We start from the raw sequence: 15,320 nt of genomic DNA on the forward strand, positions 1-15,320 counted from the left end.
AAGGGCACATAGTGGCATCCTGCAGGAATCTGTGCTGGGACTTCTGCTTTTTTTTTTTTTTATTTGTTTATTCATTTTAATCAAAATTTACAAGAAACATCTTGTTTAGGAAAGTGTCATTCAAAATAAAAAAAAAAATACACAGGAAAATAAGAGAAAAGAAAGAGCAATTAAGTCATTACACTTTCAAAATTTCAAAGACACTCAAGTCCATAAAGAGAGATCCAAGATTTAGGAAATCTAAGGGAGAAATATAACCAAGGAAAAAATATTGGAAATTAGTTTCTGCTAAGAGATTGTGCACTTTCTAATGTTGGCTCTCCAATCTAACTGAGGCCAAAAGGGAGGATACATGAGCAGGTTCAGTAAACATATACTTCTTGCCTCTCAGCCTTATTATGCACTTGCAGGGGTATCTAAGAAAGAAGGTACCCCCCAAGTGCAAAACCTCAGGCTTAAGAAGCAAGAATTGTTTCCTTCGTCTTCTGGTCTCTTTCGAGACATCAGGAAATAGCATAATTTTAAAACCCAAAAAGGGTTTATCTTTATTACGGAAAAAAAGGCGAAAGATCCAATTCTTATCAGGAATCAATGCGACTGATGCCACTAATGTAGCAGCAGTCGCCAATTGGGAATCAGAGGTCTCAAGCAAAAGGGAAATATCCAACGGTTTTTTCATTATCTGGATTAATGTTCCTTTCTGGGACATAATATACATAGGAAAAGGGTGGAAAGTCCTTTTCCATAATATTCAAAACTTCACAGAAATAACGTTTCAACATATCCAGAGGGAGAACTGTTTGTATCCTTGGGAAATTGACAAATCTCAGATTATAATTCTTAGTGAAATTATCAAAAACCTCCATTTTTTGTCTGAGATTTGTAACATCTTTTATAATTGTAGTATGTAATGTTTCAACTTTCATAATCCTTTGATCAATTTTTTCAATTTTTTCATTCAGAGCTTTAATCTCTTCTCCCTCTTTTTGTAAGTCAATTTCTACATGTTTTACCCTAGGTAAAAGTTCGTTAGTTTGTTTGAGGAAAATTTGTCCCAAATTAGACATCAAGTCCCACAATACTTCTAAGGTTACTTCTTTTGGCTTGGCCACTAGTTCCTTAGGTAATTCAAACCTTATTGAAGTCTGCTCAACTTCCACACTCCGGCTCTCAGTTTCTCTCCCCTCGTTTTGCTGCGGTTCTTTGGGCAAAATGCCCTCCATTCCTTCCTCAGTTGGAAATGAAGCTTCACCCCAACGCTCTTCTGGGCCCGTGCCTTGTTCCAAGGGGGACCCTGTAGGGTCAAAGAGGAAAGAACTCGCGCCAAGCGGTTGGGGAGGTGGAGTTCGCGCTGCAGGACTCAGCGTTGTTTCAAAGCCGAGGGAAGCCGAATTCTCCTGTTCGCCAGCATTCCCAATCGGCGGAGTGCTGCTTTGTTGCACAGTTGTCCGCGGCCTCATAAAACGGTCAATAGGACCCGGCAAAGGAGACGGGAGCGGGGAAGCTCTGCCCGCTACTTTTCCTCTTCGCTTCGGCATCGTAGGAGCGAGGTATGGGACGTCCTAGCAGATCGCGGCCATCTTGGATCTCCCACGGGACTTCTGCTTTTTAACATACTTAGAAATGATCTAGAGATGGGAGTAACTAATGAGGTAATTAAATTTGCTGATGACACAAAGTTATTCAAAGTTGTTAAATCACGAGAGAATTGTGAAAAATTACGAGACTGGGCATCTAAATGGCAGATGACGTTTAATTTGAGAAAGTGCAAAATGATGCATGTGGGAAAAAGGAACACAAATTATAGCTACATAAATACAAGGTTCTACATTCTACACTGACCAGGAAATGGATCTAGGCGTCATCGTTGATGATATGTTGAAATCCTCTGCTCAGTGTGCGGCGGCGGCGGCTAAGAAAGCAATTAGAATGTTAGGTATTATTAGGAAAGGAATGGAAAACAAAAATGAGGACTTTATAATGCCTTTGTATCGCTCCATGGTGCGACCGCACCTCGAATATTGTGTTCAATTCTGGTCACCGCATCTCAAAAAAGATATAGAGGCATATTTTCAAAGCACTTTGGGAGGCTACGTTCCATAGGTTTCTATGGAACTTTGGGAGGCTAAGTGCTTTGAAAATGAGCCCCATAGTGGGATTAGAAAAGGTACAGAGAAGGGCGACAAAAATGACAAAGGGAATAGGCTGACTTCCCTATGAGGAAAGGTTAAAGCGGCAGTAACTGGGCAGTGTACGGCGATTCCTGATTAACCCCCTGGTTACCACCACACAAGCCATTTCCAGGGGTTCTCCTTTTTTTCCCATGGAAATGGTGCACACTCGGGGTGGGACTACTGCTGGCAGCCGTGTTGGGCCAGCAGAAGTACCAAAAGAGTGAGCGAGTGGTAAGCCTGCTTTGGGCTTACCGCCGCTCTGTAAAAGGGCCCCTAAATCAGGAGCATTTTCATCTATTAGTACAATCCCTTGTTCTAAGTCTTTTAGGTTACTGTAATATCATCTAGGAAGTTGTTGAGATGAGTGGCAAAAGGATCCACTGAGGGGGTGCCTCACACTTGGAAGATCTTGTGGGCTATGACCATGTTGAGAGACCATGCATGTGGTTGCAAAACCTTGCCCAGTCTGTCTGTCATGCAGTTCTCCATTCCTTGGAGGTATGTGGCTCAAATTACCATTCCGTGAAGAAGGGCCCACTGCCATATTCCGATTGCTTCCTGACACAAGGGGTAGGAACTAGTACTCTCCTGCTTGTTTATATAGAACATTGCAACCTGGATGTCCATTTGAATAAGAATAATTCGGTTCTGTAGCCGATCTCTGAAATCCTTTTAAAGCATTCCAAATGGCCCTCAGCTCAAGAAGGTTGATATGAAGATGTGTTTCCTGAGCAGACCAAGTTCCCTGGGTGAGAAGTCCATCTACATGAGCTTCCCATCCTTGGTTGGATGCATCCACTGTTAACACCTTCTAAGTAAGTGGAATTTGGAACGGTAATCCCATAGTCAAATTCGATCAAATTGTTCACCAGAGAAGGGCATGAGTTAACTCTGGTGTAATCTGGATTTCATCTGCTAGATTCCCAGCTGCCTGAGACCACTGGGAAAGCGAAGACACTTACCTCTAGCAGGTATTCTCTAAGGACAGCAGGCTGATTCTTCTCACATGTGGGTCGACGTCCATGGCGGCCCAGGAATCAGAAATTTTGAAAGCAAAATAAACAAAAGGTTTTGTCAGAGAGTTCTGGAACGCGAATCGCACTCACCACGCATGCGCGGACGACTTCCCAACTGCTGCGCGAGCGTGCTACCTCAGTTTAATCAAAAAGCATAAAAATAAGCAAACAAACAAACAACAACTCCAAAGGGGAGGAGGGCGGGTTTGTGAGAACAATTAGCCTGCTGTCCTCTGGGAATATCTGCTACAGGTAAGTATCTTCGCTTTCTCTGAGGACAAGCAGGCTGCTTGTTCTCACATGTGGGGTATCCCTAGCAACCAGGCTCACTCAAAACAATGAACATTGGTCAATTGGGCCTCGCAACGGCGAGGACATAACATAGATTGACCTGAAACCATAAACAACTAACTGAGAGTGCAGCCTGGAACAGAACAAAAATAGGTCTAGCGGGGTGGAGTTGGATCCTAAACCCCGAACAGATTCTGCAGCACCGACTGCCCAAACCGACTGTTGCTGAAGGCAGTAGTGAGATGTGAATGTGTGGACTGATGACCATGTTGTAGCCTTGCAAATCTTCTCAATGGAGGCTGACTTTAAATACAGCAGCTAGACTCATATTTGGAAAAGCGAAATACGAAAGCGCCAAACCCCTAAGAGAAAAATTGCACTGGCTCCCACTAAAAGAACGTATTGCGTTCAAAGTATGTACCCTGGTTCACAAAATCGTTCACGGGGAAGCAGCGGCCTACATGTCAGATCTCATAGACTTGACTACTAGGAACGCAAAAAGATCAGCACGCTCATTCCTCAATCTCCACTACCCCAACTGTAAAGGATTAAAATATAAATCCATATAGGCAATCAGTTTCTCCTACATTTGCACGCAACTATGGAACGCATTACCGAAGGCCATAAAAACAACGCAAGATTTAACTATCTTCCGAAAGCTACTGAAAACTGATCTGTTCAAGAAGGCATACCAATAACGTTAATCCTTAATACTAAATAATGAGACTACACATGAACTAGAAAAACCGAACTTCTATCACTTGACTGACTAACCTCTTTCACTTTAACCATTATGTTGAATATGGTTTCTCTACAGTTGATGACCTAATGTATGTTACAATCCTATCTATCACGTAGGAATCAATATGCACTACCGCAAAGTATTCTTCTTTACCATGTATGTATGCACCTTAATGCAACGACTTTTGTGCTCTGTTACCCGGAAATGCAACCGCCATTACTGCAAATCGGTGGGAAAATGTGGGATACAAATGCTACAAAATAAATAAATAAAAATGCAGCCATGGCTCTAACATTATGAGCCGTGACATGGCCCTCTAGAGTCAGCCCAGCTTGGGCATAAGTGAAGGAAATGCAATCTGCCAGCCAATTGGAAATGGTGCGTTTTCTGATGGCAACTCCCTTCCTGTTGGGATCGAAAGAAACAAAAAACTGGGCAGACTGTCTGAAGGGCTTCGTCCGCTCCACGTAAAAAGCTAATGCTCTCTTGCAGTCCAATGTATGTAAACTGCTTTCACCAGGGCGGGTATGAGGATGGGGAACGAATGTTGGCAAGACAATTGACTGGTTCAGATGGAACTCCGACACCACCTTACGCAGGAACTTAGGGTGCGTGTGGAGGACTACTCTCTTTGTGATGAAACTTGATATAAGGTGTATGCACCACCAGGGCCTGAAGCTCACTGACCCTACGAGCTGAAGTAACAGCCATCAAGAAAATGACCTTCCAGGTCAAATACTTCAGATGGCAGGAATTCAGTGGATCAAAAGGAGCTTTTATCAGCTGAGTGAGAACAACGTTGAGATCCCATGACACTGGTGGAGGTCTGAAAGGGGGCTTTGACAAAAGCAAACCTCTCATAAAGCGAACAACTAAAGGCTGTCCAAAGATAGGCTTATGCTTTACACGGCAATGAAAAGCACTAATCGTACTAAGATGAACTCTTACGGAGTTGGTCTTGAGACCAGACTCTGACAAGTGTAGAAGGTATTCAAGCAGAGACTGTGTAGGACAAGAAAGAGGATCTAGGGCCTTGCTGTCACACCAAACAGCAAACCTCCTCCATTTGAATCGTGGAATCTTTTCTGGAAGCAAACAAGACTCGGGAGACACCCTCTGTAACACCCAAGGAGGCGAATTCTAAGCTCTCAACATCCAGGCCGTGAGAGCCAGAGACTGGAGATTGGGATGTAGAAGCGACCCCTCGTTCTGGGTGATGAGGGTTGGAAAACACTCCAATCTCCACGGTTCATCGGAGGACAACTCCAGAAGAAGAGGAAACCAAATCTGATGCAGCCAGAAGGGAGCAATCAGAATCATGGTCCCACAGTCCTGCTTGAGTTTCATCAAAGTCTTCCCTACTAGAGGTATGGGAGGATACACATACAGAAGGCCCGTTCCCCAATGGAAGAGAAAATCATCTGACGCTAGTCTGTCGTGGACCTGAAGTCTGGAACAGAACTGAGGGACCTTGTGATTGATCTGAGAGGCAAAAAGATCCACTGAGGGGGTGCGCCACGCTCGGAAGATCTTGCGGATTACTTTCATGTTCAGTGACCACTCGTGAGGTTGCATTATCCTGCTCAGCCTGTTGGCCAGACTGTTGTTTACACCTGCCAGATAAGTGGCTTGCAGAAACATGAAGTGACGGCATGCCCAAAGCCACATCTGGACAGCTTCCTGACACAGAGGGCGAGATCCGGTGCCCCTCTGTTTGTTGGCGTAGTACATGGCAACCTGATTGTCTGTCTGAATCAATATGATTTGGTTGGACAGCCGATCTCTGAAAGCCTTTAGAGCGTTCCAGATCGCTGGCAATTCCAGGACATTGATCTAAAGATCCTTTTCCTGAAAGGACCAAGCTCCTTGAGTGTGAAACCCATTGACATGAGCCCCCCCCCCCCCCACCCCAGGAGGGATGTATCCGTCATCAGCACTTTTTGTGGCTGAGGAATTTGGAATGGATGTTCCAAGGTCAAATTGGGCCGAATCGTCCACCACTGCAGAGAATTCTGGAAGTCGGTGGACGGATCACATCCTCTAGATCTCCCGTAGCTTGGCACCACTGGGATGCTAGGGTCCATTGAGCTGATCTCATGTTCAGACGTGCCATAGGAGTTACATGAACTGTAGAGGCCATGTGCCTCAGGAGTCTCAACATCAGCTGAGCCGTGATCTGTTGAGACGCTCATACTAAGGACACTAGGGACAGGAGGTTGTCCGCCCTTGCCTCGGGAAGATAAGCATGAGCTGTCTTTGTGTTCAACAGAGCTCCAATGAATTCCAATTCCTGAACTGGGGTGAGATGGGACTTGGAATAATTTATCATGAACCCCAGTAGCTCTCGCACCTGAACAGTCATTTGCATGGACTGCTGAGTGCCTGCCTTCGAGGTGCTCTTCACCAGTCAATCGTCGAGATAAGGGAACACATACACTCCTAGTCTGCGTAGCGACATTGCAACTACCGCCAGACACTTTGTGAATACTCTGGGCGCGGACGCCAGACCAAAGGGCAGTACACAGTTCTGAAAGTGCTGTGTTCCCAGCCAAAATTGAAGATACTTCCTGTGAGCTGGGAGTATCAAAATGTGTTTGTAAGCATCCTTTAAGTCCAGAGAGCATAGCCAATCATTTTTCTTGAATCATGGGAAGAAGGGTGCCCAGAGAAACCATCCTGAACTTTTCTCAGATAAGAAATTTGTTCAGGGCCCTAGGATGGGATGCATCCCCCCCAGTTTTCTTTTGCACAAAGAAGTACCTAGAATAAAATCCCAGCCCTTCTTCCCCTGGTGGAACGGGTTTGACCACTTGGGCCTGTAGAAGGGCGGAGAGTTCCTCTGCAAGTACCTGCCTGTGCTGGGAGCTGTAGGATTGAGCTCCCGATGGGCAATTTGGAGGTTTGGATTCCAGATTGAGGGTGTATCCTAACCGGACTATTTGAAGAACCAACCGGTGGGAGGTTATAAGAGGCCACCTTTGTTGAAAAAATATCAACCTCCCTCCAACCGGCAAGTTGTCCAGCACGGACACTTTTATTGAGGCTATGCTTAACTGGAGCCAGTCAAAAGCCCATCCCTTGCTTTTGCTGGGGAGCAGCATGGGTCTTAGACGCATGCTGTTGACGAGAACGAGCACGCTGGGGCTGAGCCTCGGTAGGCTGCCGAGAAGCAAGAGTGTACCTACGCTTAGGATAGGAATAGGGAGCACTCCTCTTCCCTCCAAAAAACCTCCTAGATGAGGAGGCAGTAGCAGAAGGCACCCGGTGGGAGAGAAAATCCATAGCATCATTATGCTTCTTGATCTGATCAACAAGATCCTCTACTTTTTCTCCAAAAAGGTTGTCTCCCTAGCAAGGAACATCCGCCATCTGCTGCTGGACTGAATGATCAAGGTCAGAGACACGCAGCCATGAGAGTTTGCGCATCACTATACCTTGAGCAGCGATCCTGGATGTCATGTCAAAAGTACCCCTGGCCAGGAACCCAACCCCTTCTCATCATCGTGATGTAGAAAACTCACGCAAATCAAGGTCTCGAACTATCTCCCTGCAGCTTATCTGCAAGTCAGAGCCAGAACAGCTTGAGTATGAGATCACTGAGGTTCATCCTTCGGTAATTGGAATCAGTGATGCAGAAGAATTGCTGCTTAGTGAGGAAGTTGACCAAAGAGATGAAACCTATAAACCACACTTAGAAAGGGTACCCCTGAAAGCCAGGCGGAAGTCAGGGAAAGGGAAGGAAGGAAAGGAGAAGCAGAAGGAGATCAAGGTAGAAGTAAAGGAAGAACATGAGTTCCGGGAAGATGATGATCCACCTAGGCAAAGAGGTGGGAGGCACAAGGATGACAAAACACACCGGGTGCCCAAAAGGAGGAAAAAGCCCCCAATCCAATATGTTCGCTGTGAGATGGAAGGCTCTGGGACCGTGCTTGCACATCCGCGCTACCTGCCGCATCACATCAAATATCAACATCTTCTAAAGAAAAAGTATGTTTGTCCACATCCTTCTTGCGGACGGCTTTTTTGACTTCACAGGCAGCTGCTTCAGCATGCCAAGCACCAAACAGACCAAAGGGTTTATATCTGTGAATATTGTGCCCGCGCCTTTAAGGGCTCCCATAACCTTGCTGTGCATAGAATGATTCATACAGGCGAGAAACCTCTACAGTGTGAGATCTGTGGTTTCACCTGCCGTCAGAAGGCCTCTCTGAACTGGCATATGAACTGCCTCTGGTGACCACTACCACTCTCCAGGCCGCATACTGCTGTTTCTTCTGCACTTCGTCTGCGCTTACTGGGTATTGCTACAGTTCCCAATTGTGGATCGCCTTGCCGAGAACTGTTCGTACCACTCTGGACCATCTCAGCATCTGGATTACCACCGTCCATCTTGGTCTCTCTTCCCTTTCCCTTTTCCTTCTTACCCTGTTCCTTCTCCCCTATCTAATGTAATTGTAATTGATTCACCTATGCATTGTAAGCCACTTTGAGTCTGCTTCATGTGGAAAAAAGTGGGGTATAAATGTTCATAAATAAATAAATAAACTTGCGACACGCCTTCTGCTGCCTGACCACCTGGCGAAAAGGCTCGGCCAGCTCTGTAGGGAGTGCATCAACCAAGCTGGACATATCGAGTCCCGCAAGTGGACGCTCGTGAAGACTGGATCTTTGCAGCGAGCATAGTGGCCTGATAAGGTCTTCTTCCCAAAAGAATCAAGAGTCCTAGCTTCTGTGCCTGGGGGCGCCAAAGCATAGTCTCTAGTACTCCTGGCTCTCTTGACCTCATCAATCAATCCAGGTTCACCGTGGATCCGATACTGGGATTCAGCTTTTTTTAGAGACCACGGGGCCAAACAGAGGGGCTGACCAGTTTTGCAAAAGGACTTCCTTCAGTACCTTATGCAGAGGAACTGTCACAGCCTCTTTAGGTGGAGAAGAATAATCCAGGACCTCGAGCATCTCAGTCCTGGGCTCATCCTCAACCTCCACAGGGAAGGGAATAGCCATAGCCATTTCCCGGACAAAAAAGGAGAAGGACAGACTCTCCGGTGGAGATAGTCTCCTTTCTGGTGAAAGGGAAGGTTCAGAGGGAATCCCATAGGACTCATCAGAAGAGAAGTACCTGGGATCCTCATCTGACTCCCACTAATGCTCCTGCTCAGTATCGGATAAAACCTGAGTTAAGGTGCTTCGACACTAGACCTGCCTCAACGCCGAGGAACGATGTCCTCTGTGGCGACGTCGAGAGGCCGATGCCCAGTCTCCTTTCTGGTGGAAGGAAAGGTTCAGAGGGAATCCCATAGGACTCATCAGAAGAGAAGTACCTGGGATCCTCATCTGACTCCCATGAACGCTCCTGCTCAGTAACGGATAAAATCTGAGTTAAGGTGCTTCAACACTGGACCTGCCGCAACGCCGAGGAACGATGTCCTCTGTGGCGATGTCGAGAGGCCGATGCCTGGTCCGACTACGATGAAGCTCCCTCCACCAACATCGAAGGGGAGTCGACCTGGTTGGCAGCCAATGTCGATAACGCAAGCGGCGTCAGGGACCTCACCACCGGTAAAGGGCCAGACACCGCTGCAGCAGATGGTACAGAAGGTGCAAGCACCCCCAACACCGAAGCTGACTGACGTAGCAGTCTCTCCAGAAGTTTTGGAAACAAGGCCCGGATGTGTCAGAATCTGTGGAGGCTCAGGAGCAGGTACCGGGCTGCTAGGAGACAGACGCATCGGCACCTCCTGTATCGAGGGGGAGCGGTCCTCTCGGTGCCGATGTTTCTTGGGTGCCGACTCTCTTGACGCCCCGGTGCTCCCGGTACCGTGTGTCGAGGGAGAATGATGATGGTGCTTCCTTGCTTTCGCTCAACGCCCGTCATCGAGACTCATCGGTACCGATAAGGAAGACATGGAATCCTCACGTCTCCTCGGGGCCGGGTCCGACGAAGGGCGGTCCTGGGGGGCCTGCATAACAGGAGGCCTCGAGGCAGGTGGAGACCCACTCGACGCCTCACTGCTCCCAGCGCGAACTGGTCTCTGAGCAGCCTTTACCCTTGCTCCCAACATCGATGCTTCCGTCAATGTCGCCGCCGCCGCCGCCCTTGGTACTGATGTCAAAGGACCGGATTGAGCCCCAAAAAGCTTCTCTCGTTGGGCTTCTAGAGACGCTTGGGTTAGTTTCTTCATACGAAGATACAGACTACAAGCGGCTGGGCTATGGTCAGGCCCAAGACACTGGATACACCAGGCATGGGTATCGGTACCTGAGATGGTCCAGTTGCACCGAGTACAACGTTTGAAGCCGCTGGGTGTCTTCGATGACATGGAAGGGAAAATGGCCTCGGCAAAATCAAATGACGTGATTGTGCCAAAAAAGAAGGCACAAAAAAGGGAATAAACCCGACTGCACGGCCCAAAGGCCGGTCGCGTCAAAAAAGAAAGGAAACTTTAAAGCTGGACAAAAAAAAACCCAAGAAAACTAAAATATTTTAAAGAAAGAAAATAAACGTAAAAATAAAGCAAAACTCAGTCGCAAAGAGTAGTTCTCTTCCTGGGCCTGACGGAGCGCAAAGGAAACACTGCCGCACCTAACCGCGGAGACAAAAGAAATGAGGTAGCACGCTCGCGCGGCAGGCGGAAAGTCGTCCGCACGTGCATGGTGAGCGCGATTCGCGCCAGAACTCTCTGGCAAAACCTTTTGTTTATTTTGCTTGCAAAATTTCCAATTCCTGGGCCGTCGTGGACGTCGACCCATATGTGAGAATAAGCAGCCTGCTTGTCCTCGGAGAAGCTAGAGTCCACTGGTCCACTCTCAAATGGAACCATGCCATGGGAGTTACATGTACTGTTGAGGCTTCCTGATTTGGAAGCAGAACATTTGCCGAATTGTGACTGCTTGTTGCTGCAAACCTGCGAGGCTAGTGCTATCAAGGTGTCTACTCTCACTTGCGGGAGAAAAGCCCGAGCATGCAATGTATCGAGCAGGGCCCCTATGTACGCCAATCACTGGACCAGAAGAAGGTGGGACGGGGTAGTTTATGATAAACCTTTTGTTCTAAACACCCACAGAAGGTGAGCTCTCCACAAGGAAACCAACGAAAGGAAAAACACACAGTGGATCCAAAAAAGTCCTCTCACAATGAGTGTCTTCCTGAACAAGGTCTTTATTAATAGTAGCTGAATTGACCCGACACGTGACGTGTTTCGGCCGTAAGGCCTGCGTCAGGGGTCTAGTATATCTGTAGATAAAAGTACCTCGTAGGTCAAGTAAAGATACAGCACTAAAAATGGTATGATTGCGCTGCGATTTGACCACATAAAGAAACACATATACTCCCAGTCTGCGTAAAAACGCAGCTACTACTGCTACACTTGGTGAATATCCTGGGAACTGACATAAGGCCAAATGGCGGAATGAAGTACTGATAGTGATGTTTCTCTATCTGAAATCTGAGATACCTCCTGTGACTGGGAAGAACTGAAATGCGGGTGTCGGCATCCTTCAAATCCAGAGAGCATAGCCAATCATTTTCCTGAATAATGGGGAGAAGGGTGCCCAGGGAAATCATCCTAAACTTCTCTTTGAGCAGGAATTTATTCAGGGCCCTTATGTCTAGGAAGGGATGAAATTCCCCCACCTTTTTAGGCACAAGGAAGAACCTGGAATAGAATCCATCTTACCCTGGTGGTAAAGGTTCAATCACATTGGCCTGTAGAAGAGTGGAGATTTCCTCTGCAAGTACCTGCAGGTGCTAAGAACTGATGAATGATGCTCTCGGTGGGCAATCTGATGGCCTCTGTCACCAATGCAGAGTGTAACTGAGACAGACTATTTGAAGAACTCACCGATCAGAGGTTACAAGGGGCCACTTTTGATGGAAAAAAATTTCATTTTCCCTCCTACCAGAAGGTCGCCCGGGATGGTTACTTGGCTGCAGCTATGCTCTCCTGGAGCTAATCAAAAGCTTTGACTGGGGAGCCAGCAGGGACTTTTGGGTCCTAAGCTGATATGGATGGGACTGTTGGGGTTGGGGCTGAGACTACTAGGATGAGTGGGAAGGTGGCAGGTAACTATGGCTTTGAGAGCAGTAGGGTTTATATCTGGACCTGCTCGCGATCCTCCTGGTAGAGGAGTTTGCAGTTGGAAACTGCCGAGAGAGAGACTGAATGGTGTCAGAATGCTTCTTAATGAGGTTAACTACCTCCTCCACCTTGTCCCAAAAAAGACTGTCTCCTTCTCAGGGTATGTCCACTAACCTCTCTTGAACTACTTGTTCCATGTTGTAGCCATGAGTGTCTATGCATTCTCATACCCATGGCAGAGAGTCTGGATGCAATGTCAAAAGTATCATAGGTGCCCCTTTCCAGATACATCTTGCAGTCCAGCTGCTTTTTGGCCAACTGACAAAGCTCTGTGGCCTGCTCCTGAAGGAGAGAGTCCATGAGAAAAAGCGCATTGCGAACCAGGGACCAAGTAGATGCTTGTGTAGAGCTGGTAGGTCTGGATGCAGGCAATAAGCATCAAGGCCTGATAAACTTTTTCTCAAACAGAGTCTGAGCCTCCCTACCTGGGGACACCGAGGCATAAGTCTAGGAGCTTCTGGCCAGCTTGAGAGAGTATTCGACCACTAGAAAGTGGTGAGGCAGTTGCACTCTCTTGAATCTAGAAGCCTTTAGGATACAATACTGTGTATCCATCTTCCTAGGTACAACTGACCTAAGAGGGGAGAATCCTAGTTCTTCATCAGTGCATTTTTCAGGATAGGGTGTAATGGATCCATGTCTCCCTCCCTGGGAGGAGATTCATAGTCCAAGACTGATAACATCTCAGCTTCCTCCTCCGTTTCCAATTTAAATGGGATAGCTGAAGCCATCTCCTTCACAAAACCAGTAAACGAGAGAGTGAATCTCAGCTGGAGATTTACACCTCTCTTGTGGTAGGGAGGGGTCAGAAGGGATCCATAAGACTCGTCCTCAAGAAGTAATGTGGATCCTCATTTGACTCCCATGAACAGATCAGTCTCCTCTAGGTATTCAGAATGGTCTGAGTCAGTCTGGGCCTATCTCAGCTCTGTGGTACCATGTCCATGCCCTGGATGGCGCCAAGGTACAGTCCTACCCTCCGACCGGTGAAGCTTCCTCTCCCGATGTCGAGGGCAGTGCTGCATGGGTCAATGTCAACACCTATCAAGATGCCAGTGTTGAAGACCGCTCCACAGGCAGAACATGGGCCTCAGGAAGGAGCTGAGGCTGAGCTGCAGCTGGCGCAAGCACCCTTGATGCCTGAACAGAGTGCAGCTGGAGCATCTGCGCCAGCTCCTCTCTGAGCATGGCCCGGTACCATTCATCAAGTGGTGACTTTGGCAAAGGCTGGGGAGCCAGATCAGAGATAGCCTGGAAAGAAGTCGATATCGTACCGGAAGTGGAAGCACCAGGACCTCCACTAAACAGAAGGAGTGACCCTCCCAGTGCAAATGCTTCTCAGGGACCAGTAACTCTGATGTTCTGGCTTCCCAGCACCATGCTTTGATGAGGATTGATGCCGATGCTTCATAGGTTTCCCCCAATGCACAGCACTGGGATCCCTTGATGCTAAAGAAGATGACATCGAACCCGTACACATTTTCAATGTTGTGTCTGATGCTGACCGGTCTTGGGGCCTGTTGTCTGCACCCGATGTTGAGGGAGGTGGAGACCTCCTCGATGCCGGTGAACTCCCAGTGGTAGAGGTAGTCTATGCAGCCATCAAGATCAATACTTCTGGTGCCAATGTCGATGGACCAGCCTTCAAGGAGCCAAAAAGTTTCTTCTGCTGGACCTCACATGCCCTCTATGTCGTCAGCTGCATTTGTAAACAGAAAGAACAAGAATCAGGCTGGTGGTCAGACCGAAGGCACCTGATGCATCAACTGTGCGGGTCCATGGCAGAAATAACCTGATTACATTGTGCACACCTTTTGAAGCCACTGGGGTTCTTCTTAGACATCGAGAAGAATGGCGGCCAAATTAAGGGTGCAAGACTGAAATTGGCACCGGTGCTCAGGTCTAAAGTGGGCCTAATGAGTCACGAAAAAATAACGAAAACTTGCAGGATCAAAAAAACTAAGAAAATAACTGCTGAGGTAAAACAAGGGAAATACTGAGGAAAACAAATCAAAATAAGTGCTAAACCTGCACGTGAAGGCAGTCGAAAGTTGAAAGAACTATGAGCTGAAGAGAGAATCCAAAAACATATCCTCCCAACTCCAAGGAAGAGACGAGACTGAGGTAACTGCGCTGGCGCATCCAGTAGGATGACACCTGTGCATGTGAAGTGCGACACTGCCAGAACTTCCTTAAAGCCATGCGAGCTAGGCAGCGTCTGCACCGGGCTTCGTCAAATAACATCACACACATGTGAGAATACACTGGCCCTGCTTGTCCTTGGAGAAAACGGTGCTATCCCTCTGAGAAGTGTGAAACCAAAGGGTGAAGGGGAGTAAGAGGGAGAACACGTAAGGGCTGGTCAGCGGTACACTGGGAGGAGTATAGAGAATCAGTGCTGAAGAGCACAACTACCAAGGAGGAGGGGGAGCGAGAGAGAAGGAGATGGAGAGGGAAATGGAAAGGGAAAAGCTTTAACTTTTAGTCAGCCATCAGTTGTAAAACTGACTCAGTTAAGCACAGGGCCCCTAGGAGTGTGGTTGCCCCTGTTGCCCCTCCTTAAGGTTGGCCCTAAATGTCTGCAAGATCTGTTTTGACCTGTTACAGCTATGTGAAGCAAAGCCAACCCAACCCATTTCTAAAAAAATCAAGCTGTCTTCTTCCACATCAATAAATATTCTCATAGTTGTAAATATTCAAATTCTAAAATCTTGGGTGACAAAAGGACAGCTTCCTGTGTTCAGGTTGGCTCTACAGCATGACTGAGTCTTACACAAAGTTTTAGATTAGAGACATAAGCAGGGCAAAATTTTTTTGGTTTGCTGAGGCTTTTTTCTAGTTCTGATTTTTTCAGTTCATTTCATACATTTTTATTTAGTAAAAAATGTTTAAACATACGTTAGTCACTTTAATTCACTTACATGCATAATTTGTAGGTTAACACACATTAAACTGA

General features: G+C 47.2%; 1 protein-coding gene across 3 annotated transcripts in view; it reads right to left on the reverse strand.

The window, feature by feature from the left end:
* ATG4B (autophagy related 4B cysteine peptidase) overlaps positions 1 to 15,320 on the reverse strand; it is a 471,612-nt gene that overhangs the window by 274,433 nt on the left and 181,859 nt on the right. The window lies entirely within an intron of this gene.

The sequence above is a fragment of the Microcaecilia unicolor genome, chromosome 10 (assembly GCF_901765095.1).
Source record: "Microcaecilia unicolor chromosome 10, aMicUni1.1, whole genome shotgun sequence".
Classification (NCBI taxonomy): domain Eukaryota; kingdom Metazoa; phylum Chordata; class Amphibia; order Gymnophiona; family Siphonopidae; genus Microcaecilia; species Microcaecilia unicolor.